The sequence below is a fragment of the Schistocerca gregaria genome, chromosome 2 (assembly GCF_023897955.1).
Source record: "Schistocerca gregaria isolate iqSchGreg1 chromosome 2, iqSchGreg1.2, whole genome shotgun sequence".
In the NCBI taxonomy this organism is placed as follows: domain Eukaryota; kingdom Metazoa; phylum Arthropoda; class Insecta; order Orthoptera; family Acrididae; genus Schistocerca; species Schistocerca gregaria.
In genome coordinates, this window is record NC_064921.1 from 971485105 (window position 1) to 971500187 (window position 15083).

At 43.0% G+C, this 15083-nt stretch overlaps 29 non-coding genes across 29 annotated transcripts; 17 read left to right on the plus strand and 12 right to left on the minus strand.

The window, feature by feature from the left end:
• Positions 1-1786: 1786 nt before the first annotated feature.
• Trnay-gua (transfer RNA tyrosine (anticodon GUA)) lies at positions 1787-1875 on the plus strand. The gene is given in 2 exon segments: positions 1787-1823; positions 1840-1875. It is a non-coding gene; the product is annotated as a tRNA-Tyr (tRNA).
• Positions 1876-2233: 358 nt separating this feature from the next.
• On the minus strand, positions 2234-2305 carry Trnaq-cug (transfer RNA glutamine (anticodon CUG)). The gene has a single exon. It is a non-coding gene; the product is annotated as a tRNA-Gln (tRNA).
• Positions 2306-2552: 247 nt separating this feature from the next.
• On the plus strand, positions 2553-2641 carry Trnay-gua (transfer RNA tyrosine (anticodon GUA)). The gene is given in 2 exon segments: positions 2553-2589; positions 2606-2641. It is a non-coding gene; the product is annotated as a tRNA-Tyr (tRNA).
• A 799-nt stretch (positions 2642-3440) lies between these two features.
• Positions 3441-3529, plus strand: Trnay-gua (transfer RNA tyrosine (anticodon GUA)). Its single transcript is given in 2 exon segments — positions 3441-3477; positions 3494-3529. It is a non-coding gene; the product is annotated as a tRNA-Tyr (tRNA).
• Positions 3530-4205: 676 nt separating this feature from the next.
• Trnay-gua (transfer RNA tyrosine (anticodon GUA)) lies at positions 4206-4294 on the plus strand. The gene is given in 2 exon segments: positions 4206-4242; positions 4259-4294. It is a non-coding gene; the product is annotated as a tRNA-Tyr (tRNA).
• A 358-nt stretch (positions 4295-4652) lies between these two features.
• Trnaq-cug (transfer RNA glutamine (anticodon CUG)) lies at positions 4653-4724 on the minus strand. The gene has a single exon. It is a non-coding gene; the product is annotated as a tRNA-Gln (tRNA).
• A 247-nt stretch (positions 4725-4971) lies between these two features.
• Positions 4972-5060, plus strand: Trnay-gua (transfer RNA tyrosine (anticodon GUA)). The gene is given in 2 exon segments: positions 4972-5008; positions 5025-5060. It is a non-coding gene; the product is annotated as a tRNA-Tyr (tRNA).
• A 799-nt stretch (positions 5061-5859) lies between these two features.
• On the plus strand, positions 5860-5948 carry Trnay-gua (transfer RNA tyrosine (anticodon GUA)). The gene is given in 2 exon segments: positions 5860-5896; positions 5913-5948. It is a non-coding gene; the product is annotated as a tRNA-Tyr (tRNA).
• Positions 5949-6747: 799 nt separating this feature from the next.
• Positions 6748-6836, plus strand: Trnay-gua (transfer RNA tyrosine (anticodon GUA)). The gene is given in 2 exon segments: positions 6748-6784; positions 6801-6836. It is a non-coding gene; the product is annotated as a tRNA-Tyr (tRNA).
• A 358-nt stretch (positions 6837-7194) lies between these two features.
• Trnaq-cug (transfer RNA glutamine (anticodon CUG)) lies at positions 7195-7266 on the minus strand. The gene has a single exon. It is a non-coding gene; the product is annotated as a tRNA-Gln (tRNA).
• Positions 7267-7513: 247 nt separating this feature from the next.
• On the plus strand, positions 7514-7602 carry Trnay-gua (transfer RNA tyrosine (anticodon GUA)). Its single transcript is given in 2 exon segments — positions 7514-7550; positions 7567-7602. It is a non-coding gene; the product is annotated as a tRNA-Tyr (tRNA).
• A 358-nt stretch (positions 7603-7960) lies between these two features.
• Positions 7961-8032, minus strand: Trnaq-cug (transfer RNA glutamine (anticodon CUG)). Its single transcript has one exon. It is a non-coding gene; the product is annotated as a tRNA-Gln (tRNA).
• A 247-nt stretch (positions 8033-8279) lies between these two features.
• Positions 8280-8368, plus strand: Trnay-gua (transfer RNA tyrosine (anticodon GUA)). Its single transcript is given in 2 exon segments — positions 8280-8316; positions 8333-8368. It is a non-coding gene; the product is annotated as a tRNA-Tyr (tRNA).
• A 357-nt stretch (positions 8369-8725) lies between these two features.
• On the minus strand, positions 8726-8797 carry Trnaq-cug (transfer RNA glutamine (anticodon CUG)). Its single transcript has one exon. It is a non-coding gene; the product is annotated as a tRNA-Gln (tRNA).
• A 247-nt stretch (positions 8798-9044) lies between these two features.
• Positions 9045-9133, plus strand: Trnay-gua (transfer RNA tyrosine (anticodon GUA)). The gene is given in 2 exon segments: positions 9045-9081; positions 9098-9133. It is a non-coding gene; the product is annotated as a tRNA-Tyr (tRNA).
• A 358-nt stretch (positions 9134-9491) lies between these two features.
• Positions 9492-9563, minus strand: Trnaq-cug (transfer RNA glutamine (anticodon CUG)). The gene has a single exon. It is a non-coding gene; the product is annotated as a tRNA-Gln (tRNA).
• A 247-nt stretch (positions 9564-9810) lies between these two features.
• On the plus strand, positions 9811-9899 carry Trnay-gua (transfer RNA tyrosine (anticodon GUA)). Its single transcript is given in 2 exon segments — positions 9811-9847; positions 9864-9899. It is a non-coding gene; the product is annotated as a tRNA-Tyr (tRNA).
• Positions 9900-10576: 677 nt separating this feature from the next.
• Trnay-gua (transfer RNA tyrosine (anticodon GUA)) lies at positions 10577-10665 on the plus strand. The gene is given in 2 exon segments: positions 10577-10613; positions 10630-10665. It is a non-coding gene; the product is annotated as a tRNA-Tyr (tRNA).
• A 358-nt stretch (positions 10666-11023) lies between these two features.
• On the minus strand, positions 11024-11095 carry Trnaq-cug (transfer RNA glutamine (anticodon CUG)). The gene has a single exon. It is a non-coding gene; the product is annotated as a tRNA-Gln (tRNA).
• Positions 11096-11342: 247 nt separating this feature from the next.
• Trnay-gua (transfer RNA tyrosine (anticodon GUA)) lies at positions 11343-11431 on the plus strand. The gene is given in 2 exon segments: positions 11343-11379; positions 11396-11431. It is a non-coding gene; the product is annotated as a tRNA-Tyr (tRNA).
• Positions 11432-11789: 358 nt separating this feature from the next.
• On the minus strand, positions 11790-11861 carry Trnaq-cug (transfer RNA glutamine (anticodon CUG)). Its single transcript has one exon. It is a non-coding gene; the product is annotated as a tRNA-Gln (tRNA).
• Positions 11862-12108: 247 nt separating this feature from the next.
• Positions 12109-12197, plus strand: Trnay-gua (transfer RNA tyrosine (anticodon GUA)). The gene is given in 2 exon segments: positions 12109-12145; positions 12162-12197. It is a non-coding gene; the product is annotated as a tRNA-Tyr (tRNA).
• Positions 12198-12555: 358 nt separating this feature from the next.
• Positions 12556-12627, minus strand: Trnaq-cug (transfer RNA glutamine (anticodon CUG)). The gene has a single exon. It is a non-coding gene; the product is annotated as a tRNA-Gln (tRNA).
• Positions 12628-12874: 247 nt separating this feature from the next.
• Positions 12875-12963, plus strand: Trnay-gua (transfer RNA tyrosine (anticodon GUA)). Its single transcript is given in 2 exon segments — positions 12875-12911; positions 12928-12963. It is a non-coding gene; the product is annotated as a tRNA-Tyr (tRNA).
• A 358-nt stretch (positions 12964-13321) lies between these two features.
• On the minus strand, positions 13322-13393 carry Trnaq-cug (transfer RNA glutamine (anticodon CUG)). Its single transcript has one exon. It is a non-coding gene; the product is annotated as a tRNA-Gln (tRNA).
• Positions 13394-13640: 247 nt separating this feature from the next.
• Positions 13641-13729, plus strand: Trnay-gua (transfer RNA tyrosine (anticodon GUA)). Its single transcript is given in 2 exon segments — positions 13641-13677; positions 13694-13729. It is a non-coding gene; the product is annotated as a tRNA-Tyr (tRNA).
• Positions 13730-14087: 358 nt separating this feature from the next.
• Trnaq-cug (transfer RNA glutamine (anticodon CUG)) lies at positions 14088-14159 on the minus strand. The gene has a single exon. It is a non-coding gene; the product is annotated as a tRNA-Gln (tRNA).
• A 247-nt stretch (positions 14160-14406) lies between these two features.
• On the plus strand, positions 14407-14495 carry Trnay-gua (transfer RNA tyrosine (anticodon GUA)). The gene is given in 2 exon segments: positions 14407-14443; positions 14460-14495. It is a non-coding gene; the product is annotated as a tRNA-Tyr (tRNA).
• A 358-nt stretch (positions 14496-14853) lies between these two features.
• On the minus strand, positions 14854-14925 carry Trnaq-cug (transfer RNA glutamine (anticodon CUG)). The gene has a single exon. It is a non-coding gene; the product is annotated as a tRNA-Gln (tRNA).
• Positions 14926-15083: the final 158 nt, after the last annotated feature.

The following is a 15083-nucleotide window of genomic DNA, read 5'->3' on the forward strand; positions in this document are numbered from 1 at the left end:
TACCGAGTTGTTAATAACGTAGTTTCCACTAACGAAAAGTTGCACTCCATTGGTCTTAGTGACACGATTGTGTGCACCCGATGTGACGCAGTTGACACATTGATCCACCGCTTTCTCTGTGGCGGATACGCCGAAATATGGAGGGGACTCCAACGGCGGGTAGCCTTTATAACCAGAACTGTTAGTACTGAGATCAATGTTGAAAAATTACTCTTCCCCGATGGTGTTTTCTTCCCTGTCCAGAAAACCAATGCTGTGTTGTGGTTGTTTGGCAATTATGTACATCACGTTATATCTGAACACGGCAATGACCGTGTTTTAGAATACGAATTATACGAACGAGCAAAATATTATCAGATATGTACGCGCAGGGACCACAAAAAAACTTTTGGTAACATGTTACACATTCTGTTTCAGAGACAAGGGATTGGATAAACATCTTAATAGCCCTCGTCTACGAAAAATGTAGTCACAGGCCAAAGTAGGGGATCGCTGTTGAGGGTGAAGTACGGTGGGGACTTCGTGTGCCCCAGGGCCGCTACGGTAGCCGTGAAGGCCTCGGACAGAACCCCGAAACGGCACTGCGGCTTCACACTTACTGCTGGATGAACCCCATATCTCCAGCAACTACTTTCATCTATGATGATTTTCCAGGATCTCGGTAATATCGGAAGGTGGTTTCGTTGCACACAATGCAGTGGAAGCTTCTTGCACGTGTTCCTCAGTTACAATCTTTCTATTTTTGTTTAATTTTTTTCAGTATGAAGCAAGATTGACAATTTATTAATTCCCAAGAAGCCTTAATTTTTCAATTTTCAGTTCTACGGAGGAGAAGCCTCACATGGCGAAGAAGCCAAACATCATTTCATTTCCCTAACTGTCACAGTAAATTTGAAAAAAAATCAGTCGATATAGGATAGAAGCTCGCCGAAGAAGGCATAAAAGGAGAGCGAATGGATGGGCTGTGTGGGGAGAAGGGAGGCCCAAAAAAAAAAAAAAAAAAAAAAAAAAAAAAAGTTGGTAGAGCGGTGGACTGTAGTGGAGGATTCACAGTTATCCATAGGTCGCTGGTTCAAATCCGGCCCAGAGGACTGTTTTTCTAATCTCAGGAGCAAAGAGCCCCCAGAGCATGCCCACTGAGTCAGAACCACCCTATGTTTTAAACCTATTTTAAAGGAAATTCATTTGCTCAGCTTGTAATAGCTAGTTGATAATCATGGGAATTTTAACCTTCGTGGGATAATGATATTTCTTCGAATTATCGTAAAATTGCTTGCTCTTACAGGTATTACTCGTCTAATGTTTTATATAGGTCACAAAGTCGCACCAATATTCGGCCGTTTTATAGACGCAAACGTAGAAACTAACGCATCGTTTTTTACACAAACATAGAAACTAACGCCGTGAGCCTATTGCTGCTACTTCCTCAGCGAGAAACTCTTGTTACAGAAAATTTAGACTAAACGAAGGTTCCACCGAGATTCGAACTCGGTTCGCTGGATTCCGAGTCCACAGTGCTAACCGTTACAACATGGAACCAGACAGCAGGATAAGACTCGTAATACACTTAGCAGTCCTCTGACATACTTCAGACACTTCCTACTTGCATATTTTAACCTAATCGACACCATCGAGCATTATAAATTTTAATCTGGGCAATGTTTGCAGTTGCAGCCGATGATTGCATTTCCTGTGCGTCTATATGGCCGCGCTGAGTAGCAGTGTGTGCAGACGGCAGACAGGGACGGACGTAAAGCAATGAGTAGGAATAAGAAAGTATACAGAGCCTCTGGTAGCTCGGTTGGTAGAGCGGTGGACTGTAGTGGAGGATTCACAGTTATCCATAGGTCGCTGGCTCAAATCCGGCCCAGAGGACTGTTTTTCTAATCTCAGCAGCAAAGAGGCTCCAGAGAATGCCCACTGAGTCAGAACCTCCCTATGTTTTAAACCTATTTGAAAGGAAATTCATTTGCTCAGCTTGTAATAGCTAGTTGATAATCATGGGATTTTTAACCTTCGTGGGATAATGATATTTCTTCGAATTATCGTAAAATTGCTTGCTCTTACAGGTATTACTCGTTTAATGTTCTATATAGGTCACAAAGTAGCACCAATATTCAGCCGTTTTATAGACGCATCGTTTTCTACACAAACGTAGAAACTAACGCCGCGAGCCTATTGCTGCTACTTCCTCAGCGAGAAACTCTTACTACAGAAAATTTAGACTAAACGAAGGTTCCACCGAGATTCGAACTCGGATCGCTGGATTCAGAGTCCAGAGTGCTAACCGTTACACCATGGAACCAGACAGCAGGATAAGACTCGTAATACACTTAGCAGTCCTCTGACATACTTCAGACACTTCCTACTTGCATATTTTAACCTAATCGACACCATCGAGCATTATAAAACTTAATCTGGGCAATGTTTGCAGTTGCAGCCGATGATTGCATTTCCTGTGCGTCTATATGGCCGCTCTGAGTAGCAGTGTGTGCAGACGGCAGACAGGGACGGACGTAAAGCAATGAGTAGGAATAAGGAAGTATACAGAGCCTCTGGTAGCTCAGTTGGTAGAGCGGTGGACTGTAGTGGAGGATTCACAGTTATCCATAGGTCGCTGGTTCAAATCCGGCCCAGAGGACTGTTTTTCTAATCTCAGCAGCAAAGAGGCTCCAGAGAATGCCCACTGAGTCAGAACCTCCCTATGTTTTAAACCTATTTTAAAGGAAATTCATTTGCTCAGCTTGTAATAGCTAGTTGATAATCATGGGATTTTTAACCTTCGTGGGATAATGATATTTCTTCGAATTATCGTAAAATTGCTTGCTCTTACAGGTATTACTCGTCTAATGTTTTATATAGGTCACAAAGTCGCACCAATATTCGGCCGTTTTATAGACGCATCGTTTTTTACACAAACGTAGAAACTAACGCCGTGAGCCTATTGCTGCTACTTCCTCAGCGAGAAACTCTTATTACAGAAAATTTAGACTAAACGAAGGTTCCACCGAGATTCGAATTCGGATCGCTGGATTCAGAGTAGAGTGTGCTAACCGTTACACCACGGAACCAGACAGCAGGATAAGACTCGTAATACACTTAGCAGTCCTATGACATTCTTCAGACACTTCCTACTTGCATATTTTAACCTAATCGACACCATCGAGCATTATAACCGTTACACCATGGAACCAAACAGCAGGATAAGACTCGTAATACACTTAGCAGTCCTCTGACATACTTCAGACACTTCCTACTTGCATATTTTAACCTAATCGACACCATCGAGCATTATAAAACTTAATCTGGGCAATGTTTGCAGTTGCAGCCGATGATTGCATTTCCTGTGCGTCTATATGGCCGCGCTGAGTAGCAGTGTGTGCAGACGGCAGACAGGGACGGACGTCAAGCAATGAGTAGGAATAAGAAAGTATACAGAGCCTCTGGTAGCTCGGTTGGTAGAGCGGTGGACTGTAGTGGAGGGTTCACAGTTATCCATAGGTCGCTGGTTCAAATCCGGCCCAGAGGACTGTTTTTCTAATCTCAGCAGCAAAGAGGCTCCAGAGAATGCCCACTGAGTCAGAACCTCCCTATGTTTTAAACCTATTTTAAATGAAATTCATTTGCTCAGCTTGTAATAGCTAGTTGATAATCATGGGATTTTTAACCTTCGTGGGATAATGATATTTCTTCGAATTATCGTAAAATTGCTTGCTCTTACAGGTATTACTCGTCTAATGTTTTATATAGGTCACAAAGTCGCACCAATATTCGGCCGTTTTATAGACGCATCGTTTTTTACACAAACGTAGAAACTAACGCCGTGAGCCTATTGCTGCTACTTCCTCAGCGAGAAACTCTTGTTACAGAAAATTTAGACTAAACGAAGGTTCCACCGAGATTCGAACTCGGATCGCTGGATTCAGAGTAGAGTGTGCTAACGTTACACCACGGAACCAGACAGCAGGATAAGACTCGTAATACACTTAGCAGTCCTATGACATACTTCAGACACTTCCTACTTGCATATTTTAACCTAATCGACACCATCGAGCATTATAAATTTTAATCTGGGCAATGTTTGCAGTTGCAGCCGATGATTGCATTTCCTGTGCGTCTATATGGCCGCGCTGAGTAGCAGTGTGTGCAGACGGCAGACAGGGACGGACGTAAAGCAATGAGTAGGAATAAGAAAGTATACAGAGCCTCTGGTAGCTCGGTTGGTAGAGCGGTGGACTGTAGTGGAGGATTCACAGTTATCCATAGGTCGCTGGCTCAAATCCGGCCCAGAGGACTGTTTTTCTAATCTCAGCAGCAAAGAGGCTCCAGAGAATGCCCACTGAGTCAGAACCTCCCTATGTTTTAAACCTATTTGAAAGGAAATTCATTTGCTCAGCTTGTAATAGCTAGTTGATAATCATGGGATTTTTAACCTTCGTGGGATAATGATATTTCTTCGAATTATCGTAAAATTGCTTGCTCTTACAGGTATTACTCGTTTAATGTTCTATATAGGTCACAAAGTAGCACCAATATTCAGCCGTTTTATAGACGCATCGTTTTCTACACAAACGTAGAAACTAACGCCGCGAGCCTATTGCTGCTACTTCCTCAGCGAGAAACTCTTACTACAGAAAATTTAGACTAAACGAAGGTTCCACCGAGATTCGAACTCGGATCGCTGGATTCAGAGTCCAGAGTGCTAACCGTTACACCATGGAACCAGACAGCAGGATAAGACTCGTAATACACTTAGCAGTCCTCTGACATACTTCAGACACTTCCTACTTGCATATTTTAACCTAATCGACACCATCGAGCATTATAAAACTTAATCTGGGCAATGTTTGCAGTTGCAGCCGATGATTGCATTTCCTGTGCGTCTATATGGCCGCTCTGAGTAGCAGTGTGTGCAGACGGCAGACAGGGACGGACGTAAAGCAATGAGTAGGAATAAGGAAGTATACAGAGCCTCTGGTAGCTCAGTTGGTAGAGCGGTGGACTGTAGTGGAGGATTCACAGTTATCCATAGGTCGCTGGTTCAAATCCGGCCCAGAGGACTGTTTTTCTAATCTCAGCAGCAAAGAGGCTCCAGAGAATGCCCACTGAGTCAGAACCTCCCTATGTTTTAAACCTATTTTAAAGGAAATTCATTTGCTCAGCTTGTAATAGCTAGTTGATAATCATGGGATTTTTAACCTTCGTGGGATAATGATATTTCTTCGAATTATCGTAAAATTGCTTGCTCTTACAGGTATTACTCGTCTAATGTTTTATATAGGTCACAAAGTCGCACCAATATTCGGCCGTTTTATAGACGCATCGTTTTTTACACAAACGTAGAAACTAACGCCGTGAGCCTATTGCTGCTACTTCCTCAGCGAGAAACTCTTATTACAGAAAATTTAGACTAAACGAAGGTTCCACCGAGATTCGAATTCGGATCGCTGGATTCAGAGTAGAGTGTGCTAACCGTTACACCACGGAACCAGACAGCAGGATAAGACTCGTAATACACTTAGCAGTCCTATGACATTCTTCAGACACTTCCTACTTGCATATTTTAACCTAATCGACACCATCGAGCATTATAACCGTTACACCATGGAACCAAACAGCAGGATAAGACTCGTAATACACTTAGCAGTCCTCTGACATACTTCAGACACTTCCTACTTGCATATTTTAACCTAATCGACACCATCGAGCATTATAAAACTTAATCTGGGCAATGTTTGCAGTTGCAGCCGATGATTGCATTTCCTGTGCGTCTATATGGCCGCGCTGAGTAGCAGTGTGTGCAGACGGCAGACAGGGACGGACGTAAAGCAATGAGTAGGAATAAGAAAGTATACAGAGCCTCTGGTAGCTCGGTTGGTAGAGCGGTGGACTGTAGTGGAGGGTTCACAGTTATCCATAGGTCGCTGGTTCAAATCCGGCCCAGAGGACTGTTTTTCTAATCTCAGCAGCAAAGAGGCTCCAGAGAATGCCCACTGAGTCAGAACCTCCCTATGTTTTAAACCTATTTTAAATGAAATTCATTTGCTCAGCTTGTAATAGCTAGTTGATAATCATGGGATTTTTAACCTTCGTGGGATAATGATATTTCTTCGAATTATCGTAAAATTGCTTGCTCTTACAGGTATTACTCGTCTAATGTTTTATATAGGTCACAAAGTCGCACCAATATTCGGCCGTTTTATAGACGCATCGTTTTTTACACAAACGTAGAAACTAACGCCGTGAGCCTATTGCTGCTACTTCCTCAGCGAGAAACTCTTGTTACAGAAAATTTAGACTAAACGAAGGTTCCACCGAGATTCGAACTCGGATCGCTGGATTCAGAGTAGAGTGTGCTAACCGTTACACCACGGAACCAGACAGCAGGATAAGACTCGTAATACACTTAGCAGTCCTATGACATACTTCAGACACTTCCTACTTGCATATTTTAACCTAATCGACACCATCGAGCATTATAACCGTTACACCATGGAACCAGACAGCAGGATAAGACTCGTAATACACTTAGCAGTCCTCTGACATACTTCAGACACTTCCTACTTGCATATTTTAACCTAATCGACACCATCGAGCATTATAAAACTTAATCTGGGCAATGTTTGCAGTTGCAGCCGATGATTGCATTTCCTGTGCGTCTATATGGCCGCGCTGAGTAGCAGTGTGTGCAGACGGCAGACAGGGACGGACGTAAAGCAATGAGAACGAATAAGAAAGTATACAGAGCCTCTGGTAGCTCGGTTGGTAGAGCGGTGGACTGTAGTGGAGGATTCACAGTTATCCATAGGTCGCTGGCTCAAATCCGGCCCAGAGGACTGTTTTTCTAATCTCAGCAGCAAAGAGGCTCCAGAGAATGCCCACTGAGTCAGAACCTCCGTATGTTTTAAACCTATTTTAAAGGAAATTCATTTGCTCAGCTTGTAATAGCTAGTTGATAATCATGGGATTTTTAACCTTCGTGGGATAATGATATTTCTTCGAATTATCGTAAAATTGCTTGCTCTTACAGGTATTACTCGTTTAATGTTCTATATAGGTCACAAAGTCGCACCAATATTCGGCCGTTTTATAGACGCATCGTTTTCTACACAAACGTAGAAACTAACGCCGTGAGCCTATTGCTGCTACTTCCTCAGCGAGAAACTCTTACTACAGAAAATTTAGACTAAACGAAGATTCCACCGAGATTCGAACTCGGATCGCTGGATTCAGAGTCCAGAGTGCTAACCGTTACAACATGGAACCAGACAGCAGGATAAGACTCGTAATACACTTAGCAGTCCTCTGACATACTTCAGACACTTCCTACTTGCATATTTTAACCTAATCGACACCATCGAGCATTATAAAACTTAATCTGGGCAATGTTTGCAGTTGCAGCCGATGATTGCATTTTCTGTGCGTCTATATGGCTGCTCTGAGTAGCAGTGTGTGCAGACGGCAGACAGGGACGGACGTAAAGCAATGAGTAGGAATAAGGAAGTATTCAGAGCCTCTGGTAGCTCAGTTGGTAAATCGGTGGACTGTAGTGGAGGATTCACAGTTATCCATAGGTCGCTGGTTCAAATCCGGCCCAGAGGACTGTTTTTCTAATCTCAGCAGCAAAGAGGCTCCAGAGAATGCCCACTGAGTCAGAACCTCCCTATGTTTTAAACCTATTTTAAAGGAAATTCATTTGCTCAGCTTGTAATAGCTAGTTGATAATCATGGGATTTTTAACCTTCGTGGGATAATGATATTTCTTCGAATTATCGTAAAATTGCTTGCTCTTACAGGTATTACTCGTCTAATGTTTTATATAGGTCACAAAGTCGCACCAATATTCGGCCGTTTTATAGACGCATCGTTTTTTACACAAACGTAGAAACTGACGCCGTGAGCCTATTGCTGCTACTTCCTCAGCGAGAAACTCTTATTACAGAAAATTTAGACTAAACGAAGGTTCCACCGAGATTCGAACTCGGATCGCTCTATTCAGAGTAGAGTGTGCTAACCGTTACACCACGGAACCAGACAGCAGGATAAGACTCGTAATACACTTAGCAGTCCTATGACATACTTCAGACACTTCCTACTTGCATATTTTAACCTAATCGACACCATCGAGCATTATAAAACTTAATCTGGGCAATGTTTGCAGTTGCAGCCGATGATTGCATTTCCTGTGCGTCTATATGGCCGCGCTGAGTAGCAGTGTGTGCAGACAGCAGACAGGGACGGACGTAAAGCAATGAGTAGGAATAAGAAAGTATACAGAGCCTCTGGTAGCTCGGTTGGTAGAGCGGTGGACTGTAGTGGAGGATTCACAGTTATCCATAGGTCGCTGGCTCAAATCCGGCCCAGAGGAGTGTTTTTCTAATCTCAGCAGCAAAGAGGCTCCAGAGAATGCCCACTGAGTCAGAACCTCCCTATGTTTTAAACCTATTTTAAAGGAAATTCATTTGCTCAGCTTGTAATAGCTAGTTGATAATCATGGGATTTTTAACCTTCGTGGGATAATGATATTTCTTCGAATTATCGTAAAATTGCTTGCTCTTACAGGTATTACTCGTTTAATGTTCTATATAGGTAACAAAGTCGCACCAATATTCGGCCATTTTATAGACGCATCGTTTTTACACAAACGTAGAAACTAACGCCGTGAGCCTATTGCTGCTACTTCCTCAGCGAGAAACTCTTATTACAGAAAATTTAGACTAAACGAAGGTTCCACCGAGATTCGAACTCGGATCGCTGGATTCAGAGTCCAGAGTGCTAACCGTTACACCATGGAACCAGACAGCAGGATAAGACTCGTAATACACTTAGCAGTCCTCTGACATACTTCAGACACTTCCTACTTGCATATTTTAACCTAATCGACACCATCGAGCATTGTAAAACTTAATCTGGGCAATGTTTGCAGTTGCAGCCGATGATTGCATTTCCTGTGCGTCTATATGGCCGCGCTGAGTAGCAGTGTGTGCAGACGGCAGACAGGGACGGACGTAAAGCAATGAGTAGGAATAAGAAAGTATACAGAGACTGTGGTAGCTCAGTTGGTAGAGCGGTGGACTGTAGTGGAGGATTCGCAGTTATCTATAGGTCGCTGGTTCAAATCCGGCCCAGAGGACTGTTTTTCTAATCTCAGCAGCAAAGAGGCTCCAGAGAATGCCCACTGAGTCAGAACCTCCCTATGTTTTAAACCTATTTTAAAGGACATTCATTTGCTCAGCTTGTAATAGCTAGTTGATAATCATGGGATTTTTAACCTTCGTGGGATAATGATATTTCTTCGAATTATCGTAAAATTGCTTGCTCTTACAGGTATTACTCGTTTAATGTTCTATATAGGTCACAAAGTCGCACCAATATTCGGCCGTTTTATAGACGCATCGTTTTTTACGCAAACGTAGAAACTAACGCCGTGAGCCTATTGCTGCTACTTCCTCAGCGACAAACTCTTATTACAGGAAATTTAGACTAAACGAAGGTTCCACCGAGATTCGAACTCGGATCGCAGGATTCAGAGTCCAGAGTGCTAACCGTTACGCCATGGAACCAGACAGCAGGATAAGACTCGTAATACACTTAGCAGTCTTCTGACATACTTCAGACCCTTCCTACTTGCATATTTTAACCTAATCGACACCATCGAGCATTATAAAACTTAATCTGGGCAATGTTTGCAGTTGCAGCCGATGATTGCATTTCCTGTGCGTCTATATGGCCGCACTGAGTAGCAGTGTGTGCAGACGGCAGACAGGGACGGACGTAAAGCAATGAGTAGGAATAAGGAAGTATTCAGAGCCTCTGGTAGCTCAGTTGGTAGAGCGGTGGACTGTAGTGGAGGATTCACAGTTATCCATAGGTCGCTGGTTCAAATCCGGCCCAGAGGACTGTTTTTCTAATCCCAGCAGCAAAGAATCTCCAGAGAATGCCCACTGAGTCAGAACCTCCGTATGTTTTAAACCTATTTTAAAGGAAATTCATTTGCTCAGCTTGTAATAGCTAGTTGATAATCATGGGATTTTTAACCTTCGTGGGATAATGATATTTCTTCGAATTATCGTAAAATTGCTTGCTCTTACAGGTATTACTCGTTTAATGTTCTATATAGGTAACAAAGTCGCACCTATTTTCGGCCGTTTTATAGACGCATCGTTTTCTACACAAACGTAGAAACTAACGCCGTGAGCCTATTGCTGCTACTTCCTCAGCGAGAAACTCTTATTACAGAAAATTCAGACTAAACGAAGGTTCCACCGAGATTCGAACTCGGATCGCTGGATTCAGAGTCCAGAGTTCTAACCGTTACGCCATGGAACCAGACAGCAGGATGAGACTCGTAATACACTTATCAGTCCTCTGACATACTTCAGACACTTCCTACTTGCATATTTTCACCTAATCGACACCATCGAGCATTATAAAACTTAATCTGGGCAATGTTTGCAGTTGCAGCCGATGATTGCATTTCCTGTGCGTCTATATGGCCGCGCTGAGTAGCAGTGTGTGCAGACGGCAGACAGGGACGGACTTAAAGTAATGAGTAGGAATAAGAAAGTATACAGAGCCTCTGGTAGCTCAGTTGGTAGAGCGGTGGACTGTAGTGGAGGATTCACAGTTATCCATAGGTCGCTGGTTCAAATCCGGCCCAGAGGACTGTTTTTCTAATCTCAGCAGCAAAGAGGCTCCAGAGAATGCCCACTGAGTCAGAACCTCCGTATGTTTTAAACCTATTTTAAAGGAAATTCATTTGCTCAGCTTGTAATAGCTAGTTGATAATCATGGGATTTTTAACCTTCGTGGGATAATGATAATTCTTCGAATTATCGTAAAATTGCTTGCTCTTACAGGTATTACTCGTTTAATGTTCTATATAGGTCACAAAGTCGCACCAATATTCGGACGTTTTATAGACGCATCGTTTTCTACACAAACGTAGAAACTAACGCCGTGAGCCTATTGCTGCTACTTCCTCAGCGAGAAACTCTTATTACAGAAAATTTAGACTAAACGAAGGTTCCACCGAGATTCGAACTCGGATCGCTGGATTCAGAGTCCAGAGTGCTAACCGTTACACCATGGAACGAGACAGCAGGATAGAACTCGTAATACACTTAGCAGTCCTCTGACATACTTCAGACCCTTCCTACTTGCATATTTTAACCTAATCGACACCATCGAGCATTATAAAACTTAATCTGGGCAATGTTTGCAGTTGCAGCCGATGATTGCATTTCCTGTGCGTCTATATGGCCGCGCTGAGTAGCAGTGTGTGCAGACGGCAGACAGGGACGGACGTAAAGCAATGAATAGGTATAAGAAAGTATACAGAGCCTCTGGAAGCTCAGTTGGTAGAGCGGTGGACTGTAGTGGAGGATTCACAGTTATCCATAGGTCGCTGGTTCAAATCCGACCCAGAGGAATGTTTTTCTAATCTCAGCAGCAAAGAGGCTCCAGAGAATGCCCACTGAGTCAGAACCTCCGTATGTTTTAAACCTATTTTAAAGGAAATTCATTTGCTCAGCTTGTAATAGCTAGTTGATAATCATGGGATTTTTAACCTTCGTGGGATAATGATATTTCTTCGAATTATCGTAAAATTGCTTGCTCTTACAGGTATTACTCGTTTAATGTTCTATAGAGGTCACAAAGTCGCACCAATATTCGGCCGTTTTATAGACGCATCGTTTTCTACACAAACGTAGAAACTAACGCCGTGAGCCTATTGCTGCTACTTCCTCAGCGACAAACTCTTATTACAGAAAATTTAGACTTAACGAAGGTTCCACCGAGATTCGAACTCGGATCGCTGGATTCAGAGTCCAGAGTGCTAACCGTTATACCACGGAACCAGACAGCAGGATAAGACTCGTAATACACTTAGCAGTCCTCTGACATACTTCAGACACTTCCTACTTGCATATTTTAACCTAATCGACACCATCGAGCATTATAAAACTTAATCTGGGCAATGTTTGCAGTTGCAGCCGATGATTGCATTTCCTGTGCGTCTATATGGCCGCGGTGAGTAGCAGTGTGTGCAGACGGCAGACAGGGACGGACGTCAAGCAATGAGTAGGAATAAGAAAGTATACAGAGCCTCTGGTAGCTCAGTTGGTAGAGCGGTGGACTGTAGTGGAGGATTCGCAGTTATCCATAGGTCGCTGGTTCAAATCCGTCTCAGAGGACTGTTTTTCTAATCTCAGCAGCAAAGAGGCTCCAGAGAATGCCCACTGAGTCAGAACCTCCCTATGTTTTAAACCTATTTTAAAGGAAATTCATTTGCTCAGCTTGTAATAGCTAGTTGATAATCATGGGATTTTTAACCTTCGTGGGATAATGATATTTCTTCGAATTATCGTAAAATTGCTTGCTCTTACAGGTATTACTCGTTTAATGTTCTATATAGGTCACAAAGTCGCACCAATATTCGGCCGTTTTATAGACGCATCGTTTTCTACACAAACGTAGAAACTAACGCCGTGAGCCTATTGCTGCTACTTCCTCAGCGAGAAACTCTTATTACAGAAAATTTAGACTAAACGAAGATTCCACCGAGATTCGAACTCGGATCGCTGGATTCAGAGTCCAGAGTGCTAACCATTACACCATGGAACCAGACAGCAGGATAAGACTCGTAATACACTTAGCAGACCTCTGACATACTTCAGACACTTCCTACTTGCATATTTTAACCTAATCGACACCATCGAGCATTATAAAACTTAATCTGGGCAATGTTTGCAGTTGCAGCCGATGATTGCATTTCCTGTGCGTCTATATGGCCGCGCTGAGTAGCAGTGTGTGCAGACGGCAGACAGGGACGGACGTAAAGCAATGAGTAGGAATAAGAAAGTATACAGAGCCTCTGGTAGCTTAGTTGGTAGAGCGGTGGACTGTAGTGGAGGATTCACAGTTATCCATAGGTCGCTGGTTCAAATCCGGCCCAGAGGACTGTTTTTCTAATCTCAGCAGCAAAGAGGCTCCAGAGAATGCCCACTGAGTCAGAACCTCCGTATGTTTTAAACCTATTTTAAAGGAAATTCATTTGCTCAGCTTGTAATAGCTAGTTGATAATCATGGGATTTTTAACCTTCGTGGGATAATGATATTTCTTCGAATTATCGTAAAATTGCTTGCTCTTACAGGTATTACTCGTTTAATGTTCTATATAGGTCACAAAGTCGCACCATTATTCGGCCGTTTTATAGACGCATCGTTTTCTACACAAACGTAGAAACTAACGCCGTGAGCCTATTGCTGCTACTTCCTCAGCGAGAAACTCTTATTACAGAAAATTTAGACTAAACGAAGGTTCCACAGAGATTCGAACTCGGATCGCTGGATTCAGAGTCCAGAGTGCTAACCGTTACACCATGGAACCAGACAGCAGGATAAGACTCGTAATACACTTAGCAGTCCTCTGAAATACTTTAGTCACTTCCTACTTGCATATTTTAACCTAATCGACACCATCGAGCATTATAAAACTTAATCTGGGCAATGTTTGCAGTTGCAGCCGATGATTGCATTTCCTGTGCGTCTATATGGCCGCGCTGAGTAGCAGTGTGTGCAGACGGCAGACAGGGACGGACGTAAAGCAATGAATAGGTATAAGAAAGTATACAGAGCCTCTGGAAGCTCAGTTGGTAGAGCGGTGGACTGTAGTGGAGGATTCACAGTTATCCATAGGTCGCTGGTTCAAATCCGGCCCAGAGGAATGTTTTTCTAATCTCAGCAGCAAAGAGGCTCCAGAGAATGCCCACTGAGTCAGAACCTCCGTATGTTTTAAACCTATTTTAAAGGAAATTCATTTGCTCAGCTTGTAATAGCTAGTTGATAATCATGGGATTTTTAACCTTCGTGGGATAATGATATTTCTTCGAATTATCGTAAAATTGCTTGCTCTTACAGGTATTACTCGTTTAATGTTCTATAGAGGTCACAAAGTCGCACCAATATTCGGCCGTTTTATAGACGCATCGTTTTCTACACAAACGTAGAAACTAACGCCGTGAGCCTATTGCTGCTACTTCCTCAGCGACAAACTCTTATTACAGAAAATTTAGACTTAACGAAGGTTCCACCGAGATTCGAACTCGGATCGCTGGATTCAGAGTCCAGAGTGCTAACCGTTATACCACGGAACCAGACAGCAGGATAAGACTCGTAATACACTTAGCAGTCCTCTGACATACTTCAGACACTTCCTACTTGCATATTTTAACCTAATCGACACCATCGAGCATTATAAAACTTAATCTGGGCAATGTTTGCAGTTGCAGCCGATGATTGCATTTCCTGTGCGTCTATATGGCCGCGCTGAGTAGCAGTGTGTGCAGACGGCAGACAGGGACGGACGTCAAGCAATGAGTAGGAATAAGAAAGTATACAGAGCCTCTGGTAGCTCAGTTGGTAGAGCGGTGGACTGTAGTGGAGGATTCGCAGTTATCCATAGGTCGCTGGTTCAAATCCGTCTCAGAGGACTGTTTTTCTAATCTCAGCAGCAAAGAGGCTCCAGAGAATGCCCACTGAGTCAGAACCTCCATATGTTTTAAACCTATTTTAAAGGAAATTCATTTGCTCAGCTTGTAATAGCTAGTTGATAATCATGGGATTTTTAACCTTCGTGGGATAATGATATTTCTTCGAATTATCGTAAAATTGCTTGCTCTTACAGGTATTACTCGTTTAATGTTCTATATAGGTCACAAAGTCGCACCAATATTCGGCCGTTTTATAGACGCATCGTTTTCTACACAAACGTAGAAACTAACGCCGTGAGCCTATTGCTGCTACTTCCTCAGCGAGAAACTCTTATTACAGAAAATTTAGACTAAACGAAGGTTCCACCGAGATTCGAACTCGGATCGCTGGATTCAGAGTCCAGAGTGCTAACCATTACACCATGGAACCAGACAGCAGGATAAGACTCGTAATACACTTAGCAGACCTCTGACATACTTCAGACACTTCCTACTTGCATATTTTAACCTAATCGACACCATCGAGCATTATAAAACTTAATCTGGGCAATGTTTGCAGTTGCAGCCGATGATTGCATTTCCTGTGCG